Source organism: Orycteropus afer, unplaced genomic scaffold (assembly GCF_000298275.1).
Source record: "Orycteropus afer afer isolate SDZICR_OR568_19922 unplaced genomic scaffold, OryAfe1.0 scaffold00019, whole genome shotgun sequence".
NCBI classification, from domain to species: Eukaryota; Metazoa; Chordata; class Mammalia; order Tubulidentata; family Orycteropodidae; genus Orycteropus; species Orycteropus afer.
This window is the reverse complement of record NW_006921606.1, coordinates 6,747,829-6,758,620: the sequence shown is the minus strand read 5'-3', so window position 1 is coordinate 6,758,620 and position 10,792 is coordinate 6,747,829. Positions and strand designations below refer to the sequence as shown.

General features: G+C 39.0%; 1 protein-coding gene across 1 annotated transcript in view; it reads left to right on the top strand.

The window, feature by feature from the left end:
* Positions 1-10,792, top strand: part of LRRC28 (leucine rich repeat containing 28) — a 375,800-nt gene that overhangs the window by 23,658 nt on the left and 341,350 nt on the right. The window lies entirely within an intron of this gene.

Sequence of the window (10,792 nt, the reverse complement as noted above, 5' to 3'; positions counted from 1 at the left end):
TACTTCCGTAGTGATACTGCCTCGGAAACCCAAGGAGGGGTCGCTATGAGTCGGGGCCGACTCGACGGCACATAACAACAACAACAACAACAATGCCTTTGGGAAAACAAAAACAAAAAGATGTCATTTATGACTGCACTGTATAAGTCAAATGGTTTTGAATTTGACTATCATACCATTAGTTGGAAAAATTTTTGCCACAAAAAAGCAATACTAGATTCATTCTTTATATTCTGAGAATAATCACATGGTTTTAACCTAAATCTTACTACATAAAAGATAAAATAAGCTTTTTAAAAAATTTTCAAGAGAATATCTGATCAATCCTTTTATTCCCACTTTTTATTATTAAATTAATTCTCCATTTTAAATGGATTTACTTTATGTGGACTTACCTGCTTATCAGTCAACCTCATTTGGATCTTGTACTTGAATTCTGTTGTGGTGGTGGTGTTTGCCATCGAGTCGGACCTACCTCATAGCGACACCTCTTTGGGTTTCTGAGGTGTTATCACTACGGAAGTAGATTGCCCCGTTTTCCTTCTGAGGAGTTGTTGTTGTTATGTGGCACTATTATATGAATCCTTTTTACAAAAGCATCTAATGACATGAAACCTTTTTTAACCTGGTATATTTTTTCCCTGTTGGGGAAGAATAGTATAAGAAGTAACATGTCAAGGATTACACCCAACATTTTCCCATGTTTCTTGTTGTTATACAAAGAAAAGTTTGTAACTACTTCTTAACAAGCACTCAGCCCAGTAGGATAGACTTTGTTTAAAGAAATTGAACTTTGCTTATAAAACTTACAATAAACTTTGGCCTTGTGGCAGTTTCTCAGCTGAATTCTTATATTTATGAAAAATTTCAAGTATCTACTGCGTATTTTAATGGATGTTCATAATGACTCTTAAGCAACTATTTTAAGTTTATGCTCAGCCACCTTTTAAATTATCAGAGATAAAGTTGCATATGTTTTTAATGTGTTGTTGTTATGTGCCGTCGAGTCGGCCCCAATTCATAGCGACCTCTCCTTGGGTTTCTGAGGCAGTATCACTACGGAAGTAGGATTGCCCAACCTTCCTTCTGAGGAGTGACTGGTGGGTTTGAACCACCAGCCTTCTGGTTAGCAGTCAAGTGCCTTAGGCACTATGCTACCAGAGCTCCTTGTTTTTAATATACATGTATGTATTTTATTTTAATTGTGTTCTCTTAATGTACCTCAAAACAGCTTATAAACTATAAAATGCTCTAAAGGATCAGGTGGTGGTGGTAATAGTTCGCAATCATTGCAAAGCCATCCAATTCTCTGGTTATACTGGATATCAGACAGCTTACTACAGTTTTTGAAAGAAGATGAACAATATTTGTTCCGGAGTACTCTAAACAAGCAATTCTTAGGGCTTTCAGAATGTTTGCTTGTGTTATATAGATAGTTTTTTTGTTTTTAGTTTCTAAAGGTGATTTAATATGTGGGATTTGACTTACAGCTGACCAAAGGGGGAAAAAAAAGTTAATTGGAAACATGGTATCTCAAACACATTATGGATTAGTCAGTCTTTTTTTCTCTTAAAAAGCTCGGGAACCTGTCAATCATTTCCATTTTCCAATTGTTTTCTTGTTCCATATTAATATTGTTTTATTATGTTAAGTCCTCTCCTCTTAATGTTCTTCTCTTTCCCTCCACCTCCCACCCTTAATAATACCTGAAGCCTTTTGGTGAAAAGAGAGTCATTAATGCACAGCTTCTACCCTTCTCCTGTTTCTCTTCAAGTTGCCTGGAATAGCATAGTGGTTTATATGTAGGATGTATATGTCAGATGTTCAGAACTTGGGGGATGCCTATATTTAGAACTGAAGCATGAGGGAAAGCCTTTTTATTAATGTAGAAGAAATAACTTATTTTGTCACACATGCACACATTATATTTATAATCTATATATATTGCCACGCTTATATCAAACTACGGGGGAATATGTGGAAAGTGATTGTTTTTCTTTCATGTCATTTGTTTCTGTACTATGAGGTAATCAGTGTTAATAGCTTGATTATATCCTTACATCCCCTTGCTTATATAATTATATAAAGCTCTATCTTTATATCTGCATATGTATTGTTTTCTTTTTTAAACAACAAAAGTAGAATTTTACTATATGTATTTCTCTGAAACTTTCTTTTTTCACTTCATGGTATTCCTATTTCATTTACCTCCAGGCCAATAGATACACGTGTCCTTGTATATGTGTGCGTGTGTGTACTTGTGTTTAGGATAAAGTCTCAAAAGTAGGATTGCAATATGTCATTAAGCAGTATTACCATTTGTTAATATAGCTGAGAAATCTTTAAAGAATTTTTTAAACTGTAGTGTGAGTTAGTTTAAATAGGAATCAGTGGTATAATCAATGGGCAGATAAGAAGCAGCGAGGAAACATGATTTTTGTTCCAAACATTTACTTTATAGTCTCTGAAATTTGAGATAGTAATAAGGTAAATAAGATATGGAGGTTTTGTGTTTGGCATGTGATAGGTATTCATAGTTGTTGAATGAAGAAATAAATATGAAGTAGAATAGTGTAAGGACAATAGCATAAATGTAAGAATTCCAGACTGATAGTCTTTCATGCTAAGGACTGTGTCTTGACGTCTGCATCTCCAGTGACTAGTCTACTGCCTCAAATTTGTAGGATGTGCAGTTTAATTCTATGTAGCAGGGCCATAGAAGACTTTATAAAGAAGATGCCATTTGCACTGGCACTGATGAATAAATCAGACATCGACTGGTTCTCAGGGTAAAGAGCATCATTCAGTTTGTATTTATTGAGTACTTACTATTCCCAGCACTGTTCACTGATACGATACATTATGGAACAGATTCTTACTCGTGGAATTTTCATCTGTTGTCATTCCAAGTGAAGAAAAGAATGTGAAATAAAACTGAAAAGAAAAAATATTTGAGGGACAGATCTAGGTGCCTTCTTTGCCTAGAGCAGTGGTTTCATGTGTTCCTCAGAACCTCAGGTTTCTTGTGCAGTGCTGAGTTGAGGAATCAGGTGCAAAGGGAGGACAAAACAGGAGAGTGTCTCCACTTCAGCCAGAGTACCCTCCTTTTGTTGTTTTATGTGTTGGTACTCTCTACACAGAAACCCCATACCGTTGGACTATGCAGAGGGGAGCTTTAGAAAATGTATTCAAACTCAACTTAGGCCATTTATTCAACAAGTTCAGTAGGTACGGTAGATGCAACTGAAGCTAGTCCTCCCTTCTAAGGAACTGTATAGAATCACTAGGAATCCACAGAATGGAATAGTGAACTTACACAGAGTTTATGAGGGGGAAGAGCAGGAGATAAGACTGAAGGAAGAACTCTACAATAGGCCCAGGATTGTTGAATCTTAAGTACTTAAGAAGTTAGAAGTATACACACTCTCCTCGCTTATTAACTGTTAATGTTATCCGACATCCCACATTTATGACAACGGTAAAAAATCTGACTATTTTGCGCATTAATGAATGTCAAAGTGTGAGGCAAGAGTAGCACTGGTTGTGATGGTTAAGGTTATGTGTTGACTTGGCTGGGCCATGATTCTCAGTGGCTTGGCAGTTATGTAATGATGCAATTTGGCAGTTATATAATGATGTAGTGACCCTCCATTTTGTGATCTGTTGTGATCATCCTCCACTTTTGCATATGCTGATTTTTGCATAATGCTGAACCTGGTCTTTGGAGCCTAACCATGCCTAACGTAAGAAGAAGGTTTATTATAATAAACAGTGTAGAGCCACTGAGTGTTTTTTTGACTATGAGAGTATCAAGTTATCACCTGTAGATATTATTCTTTGGTATCTTTTCTAGATAAGAGTTTCATAAATTTAGAAAGTTTATTTTGTTAGCTGTTCTACATTTTCTTGATTGGTCTTTTTAATTAGATGGATTTAAAACTGACTGCCAAAACCCTGGTGGCACAATGGTTAAAGCTCTTGGCTGCTGACCAAAAGATAGATGATATGAACCCACCAGCCACTCCTCAGGAGAAAGATGTGGCAATTTGCTTCCATAAAGATGTACAGCCTTAGAAACCTATGGTACAGTGCTACTCTGTCTTAACAGGGTCACTATGAGTTAGAATGAACTCAGTAGCAGTAGGTTTGGTTTTAGTTTGGCCAGAGCATGAAATACATTCATTTCCTTAACAAATATTTTAGTACTTCATTGTACCATGAGCTATGCCAGGATTCAAGGTGACAGATTATGTCCTGCCCTTGTGGAGCCTCTATTTTGACAAGTAGTTAGTAGAATCCTGACAAGTATAGGCTACTGGTTTGGTTTGTAAGACAGTTTATTTAATCTACTCTAGGGATTTAGGAGGCTCTCCCTAAGGAAGTGATAAACTGAAGCTGGAAGGATGAGTAGGCATTAATGAGGTGAGGAGGAATTATGAACTTTACAGACAGAGGAAAAAGCATGGACAAATCCCTCATGTTGGAGGGAGTGCACATGATCAAAGAAAGGAAGACCAGTATATTGTAGGTGAAACATAGAGTGTGCAATGGACAGCTGTAAGGCGACCAAGCCACACACAATCTGGAACATGTTGAGGTTTGGGGACTTTTCATAACTAGTGAAGATATGGAAGTGGAGATATTAAATAGGCAGGTGGGCAAGGTTGGTGGTTATAAGGTAGAGAAGAGATTTTAGATATAAAACAATGAGTCAGGCTTGGCCATTTCTCCTGGCCACAGTGATTGGCCCAATCTGGAGACATTAACTAGAACTTATGGGGAAAAGGCATGCTCTTTTGGAGTTGCTAAGTAATAGAATCTAAGTCTGAAGCCACCTTAGCTACTTCACTTGAGAGCCTATCTGAGAATGAAACAAGTACAGAGGTGAGCACATCTGAGCAGCAAAGAGAAACAACTTCCTGGTGACATCTCTTAAATACTTGAGTACAGCATGCCCAGAATTACTGTACTGGTTACCTAGTGCCACTCTGACAAGAATATACCACAAATGGGATGGCCTTAACAAACAAGAGTTTATTCTTTTATAGTTTGGAGTTCAAGTGCCGGGCTCTTGGGGCTGGGTGAAAGCCCCTCAGCCTTGGGGTCCAGCTCTGCCTCTTGCTCCTGGCCCACTGGAGCTAGAGGCGTTTCTTCACTCAGACAGCTGCAGGCTGCTAAGGCTGAGAAGCTCCAAGGTTGACAAGTAAAAAGGCACAGTCCCGCTGTTATCAAACCACATGGCAGGCCATTAACTTAAGTCCATTGTAAGTCCCAAGGTCGGCAGAGCATAGCAGGCTGCTGAGCAATGACATGGCTACATGCAGAGTCCAAGCGTGCCATAGGCTAGAGACCATTCTCAAAGTTTCTCCTACTATACAGGAAGCAGACCACATCCTAAAGGCAGCTACTCAGCTGCTTGTGGTAGATCCCACCATGGAGTTGACTGCCAGTCTCATCATGGGGAATAGCCACCACCAGCTGCCCAGCCACTCAACCAGGCCCAGCCAAGTTGACACACAAATATAACTACCACAATTACATTTAGTCTTGAACTTTTTTCTGTTAATTTATATCTATCAGTCATTCATTCATCATTTATTTACGGAATGCCTATTAAACCAAAAAAACAAAACTCACTGCCATCAAGTCAGTTCAACTGATAGCAGCCCCTCCTTGGGTTTTGGAGGTGGTATCGCTACAGAAGTACATTTCTCAGTCTTGGTTCTGAGGATTGGTTGGTGGGTTTGAACCGCCAGTCTTCTGGTTAGCAGTCAAATGCCTTAGGCACTGTACCACTAGAGCTCCCTATAAAAAAAAAACAAACTTACTGCCATCGAGTTGGATCGGACTCATAGAGACCCCTCCTTGGGTTTCTGAGACAGTCTCACTATGGAAGTAGATTGTCCAACCTTCCTTCCAAGGAGCGGAGCTCCCTGTGAAATAGGTGGGTGACCTTGTGTGCAGAATAGAACTGCTTCATAGGGTTTTCAAGGTTGTAACTTTTGGAAACAAATTGTCAGGTGTGTCTTCTCAGGCATCTCTGGATGGGTTTGAACCACGAACTTTTTGGCTGGTAGTTGAGCCCTTAATCATTTGCATCATCCAGGGACTCCGTGTCAGAATCAACTCAGTGGCAACTAACAACAACAACCTGAATTAATATATCTTTTTTGTTTGTTTGTTTTATTCCCTCAAACTACCTAGAAGTGGTTTCTTTCCCTTTGAAATAGAAAAAATTCCTAATAATAACATGTCTTTTAGGTTTCAGGTTAAAAAAAACTGTGTGGATTGTGGTTTACCAAGTTAGTGATTCTAGAAGAGAAAAAGTGTTTCAAGACCCCTGAGAGTTCTGAGATAGATACGTAGATAGATAGATAGATAGATAGATAGATAGATAGATAGATAGATAGATGTAGAGATTATTTTATAATAGATGTAGAGATTATTTTATACATGTGTACACATATACATATGTGTATGTATATAAATTTTTGGCATGCTGATGATAATAGAAGCCAAGGACAAGAATGAGATTGCTTACAGATTGGGCAAGAAATTCCTTTAAATTTAAATTCCCATATTTAAGAATTGAGTGTAAGAAGATGAGAAGCAGCTGTCAGAGAGACAGAAAGAAAACCGAGAGTTTGACTGGAGGCCAAAGTAAGAGAGTGTTTTAAGAAGCCACGATTGGATTCAAAATATGATAAGGACTCATGTCTCCATGAACTTTAGTGGCAAGGTGATAGTGACTACATTGGGGGTGTGTGTCTCTTAGTCTCCTAGAGCTGCCATAACAAAAATATGATGGATGGTGGCTGGGTGGCTTTTAAAAAACCCAAACTCATTGCCATCGAGTCATTTCTGACTCATAACGACCCCCATTGGGTTTTCAAGGCTGTAAATCTTTATGGAAGTAGATCTCCCTATCTTCCTTCTGTGGAAGAGCCTGGTGGGTTTGAACGGCTGACCTGGTTAGCAGTCAAGTGCCTTAACCACTACACCACCAGAGCTCCTGATGAGTGGCTGTAAAGAACAGGAATTTTTTTTTCTCACAGTTCAGGAGGCTAGAAGTCCAAATTTAGGGCATTGGGTCCAGGGTCAGGTCCTCCTTTTCTCTTTCAGCATCTACTAGCTGCTCACCATCCTTGGCCTTTGTGGGTTTATGGATGCATCTGCCTCCATCATCATATGGCGTCTGTCTCACCACTGTGTGTGTGTCTCTCTGTGTCTGTTTTCCCTTTTTACAAGATACCACTGAAAAGGAATTAGGTTTAGGACCCAACCATCTTTAGTATGACCTCATGAACATAATTAAACCCTGTTTCCAAACAGGTCACATTCAGGTACAGAGGTTAGGATGTCAGCATTCTGTTTGAAGGACAGAATTCAATTCATACAAGGGGTTGAAGCTGTAGGGAGTAAGTAGTGAGATGGGTGAGAAAAGTGATGATAGGTCTTGAAGTTTGTCTGTGAAATGAAATTTCATGAATGAAATGAAATGACTGAGAGAGAGCCATTGCTGGAGGGGGTGTGGCATCAAAGGGAATTATTTTTCTTCTCCTTTTTTAACATGAAAAATTTAAGCCTGTTTGGGTGCTGATGGGAAATCTCCATTAGATGGGAGTTGAAGATACAGAAAAAGAAAATAATTAAAAGTTCAAGGTTCCTAAAAAGGCAGGAGGGGATGGGCTCCAGAGCACAGGTAGAGAGATTAACTTTGGGAATAGTGTCTTTTCCTCTTTTGTAATAAGAGAAAGGAGAGATTGGTGCAAATACAGATACAGAGTAGGAAGAGAGAAAGACAATTGTGAGAGTTCTGTCTGATGACTTCCATTTCCCTTTATAAGCAGACTTCCATCTGCTTGGGGAGTGACAATTTGAAATTAGGACAGGTTTGAAATTATATTGTGAACATGGCAGTTTGACTAGAAAAATAGAGTAGAATTGTTGAGCATTATTTAGTCAGTATTTGATGTCTAGGCTGATAGTGAAACTATCTGCTTTTTCAGGGGATTTTCTCCTGCAATGTTCAGCTATCTGAAGTATGAAGAAGATGGACTGTTGAATTCATGAAGTTTGAGATTTTGCCAGATGGGTACAATGCAAGGAGAGAGAAACCAAGAGGGTTTAGGATTTTGCCAAGAGAGTGACTAAAATTATGGGCCATGGAATCTGAGCTGGATCGGAGAAAAGAATAAAAGGAGTAGTGAATAAATAGAGAATAGAAAGCGGCCCAAGAACTAGAGGACCCATTGATAATGAAGAACTGATGTACGGGGCACAGTTGAATAGGCCATCTGGGGGGATGGCATGTTGTGGTCATGGAAAGAAACTTCAGTCATGGAGAAGTTTTGGATGATGACAGGGTCTGGAAGGTGCAGGGTGGAGGGGGCTGAGGTGGAGCCATCCCCTGCCTTGTGTAAAAGAGAGTCTTTTGTTAGAGAGAGAAGGAGTATATTAGGTGGGGAAGCATTTGAGGGAGGCGTAGTACCTAAGACATTCGACTGCTAACCAGAATGCTGGAGTTCAAACCCAACAGCCACCCCTTGGAAGGAAGATTGGGCAATCTACTTCCAAAGTGATACTGCCTCGGAAACTCAAGGAGGGGTTGCTATGAGTTGGATCCCACTCGATGACAGTGAGTTTGGTTTTTCGGTTCGGTTCCAGAAAAGACTCTGTCTTTGGTAGCCAAACTCAGGACTGAGAGGAAACAGGTCAGGTTCTATATGCGTCACCTCTTTGGACCTCAGTTATATCATTTAGATAATAAAAGGCCACAAGAGACTTAGAGGAAAAAAGACATTTCCGCCTGGAAGCAAAATAACGTAATGGATCTGCCAACTTTTTCACTTAATGAGGACAGTGGGCAAGAGGCCTTTCTGGGGAAATCAAAGAGTCAGTAGCAGGAGATCTTACCATTGCCAATGTTATTTATAAATATGAATGGATAACAAAGAGAAATCTAAATTTCAGTGAAAGAAGGGAGTGTAGCTAAGGAGTAAGAGCAGATGGATGCAGATTAAGCAATTAATCCATGCAATAGGGAAGAATTTAACTAAAAAATTATATCCCACTGAGATTGAAGGTAAGAGGTGGTCTTATCGATAATGCTCCTGAGTTGGGGTGTGGGTGGGGGACCAGAGGTGTACTGAGGGTAATGAGCATCAGGGGCAATTTCTAAATTGTGCCCCCCTCCCAGTTCAAGTACCCGGGGGTAATCTCTTAAACTGGACCACCCTGCCCCAATTTTAAGATTAATAGACAGACAGCAGCAGCAACACTATGGTGACATGTTAGCAGAAACACCTTCCCCCATCTTGTCCGGCTACCTCAGTCAGGTGCCTTTCATATTTGCGGACCTTAGAATGTCATTCTGTGCCTTGTCTTGTGCCCTCTTGAACTTGCACTTGGGGGCAAGTGCCTCCTTCTGTCCTCCTCCCCCTCCCTTACACCTCTGTGTCTACCATGCTTGAGGAAGGGTGTTGGGCTCTCCTAGGTTAATAGAAACTGCTCAGTGGTGCCGTCCTTCAGGTGAGGCCCAGAGCATGTGCCATACCTGCCATACCTTAGATATGTTTCTGTAGGGCACAGATGTGTTGTTTTACTTCTTGGCCTAGGAAGCAACATTCTTGACTCTCCTTATTGAATATGAACAGGCAAATAATAAAAAGATATAGATAGCCAGGCTACACAAAAAACATATTCAGTTTCCAGTAGAAGTAGCAAAACTTTGACGGTGTTGTTTTTTTTTTTTTTAAATCTGATTGGCAAAGATTACAAAGATAGATACCTAGTGTTGAAGATTATTAATGCCTAATGTGGAGACAATGTGGAGAAAATATTCTTACACACTGTAGAAGGAGCAGAAATTGACTGTTTTTGGTGGGCATTTAGACCATCTAGCAAAATTTTACGTGAAACTATAATTGAATCAGCATTTTTACTTGGAATAGTTTACCCAACAACAAAAAAAAGTCAAATAAAGATATTCATCTTAACATTGTCTATTATGAAAAATTATGTAAACCTAAATGTTCATCAGTTGGTTAATATCTGATAGCAGCTACATCTTTTTGAGTACTTCCTAGATCCAGGTATTATTCAAAAAGTTTGCATGTGTATTAATTTATTTAATCTTCAAAACAATCCTATGAGGTAGATTCTATTATTATTCCTATTTTTTAGAAGAATAAACATAATGTATAAAAAAGATGTATGACAGACTTAATAGTGGTTATAACTGTGATAAAGAGCCCTGGTGGTATAATGGATTAAGTGCTTGACTGCTAACCGAAAGGTCATTGGTTCAAACCAGCAGCTGCTCCTTGGGAGAAAGGCCTGGTGATCTGATCCCATAAAGATGACAGCCTAGGAAACCATATAGAGCAGTTCTGTTGTCATATAGAGTTGCTATGAGCTGGAATTGACTAGACAGCGTACAGCCACAGCATAGCTGTGGATGGGACAAGGGTATGAGTAGGTGTAAAAGTACATACATACACAAATATAAATCCAAAAGCAAATGTAAATACATAAGTATTTATATAAGCATTTATAATAAAGGGAAGGCTGTACCATTAAGTTTGGTTTATATTTTTTTCAATAAATACTGTATTTATAATTAAAAATTAAAATAGGATAGTTAGAAAATAGTACCACTAAAGTTTTATCCAGTGCTAAAATTTTATTCATTTTTTTTTTATTGTGATTTGGGTGAAGATTTACAGAGCAAATTCACTTTCCATACAGCAGTTCACATATACTTTGTCTCATGTCATTGACCACAGTTTAC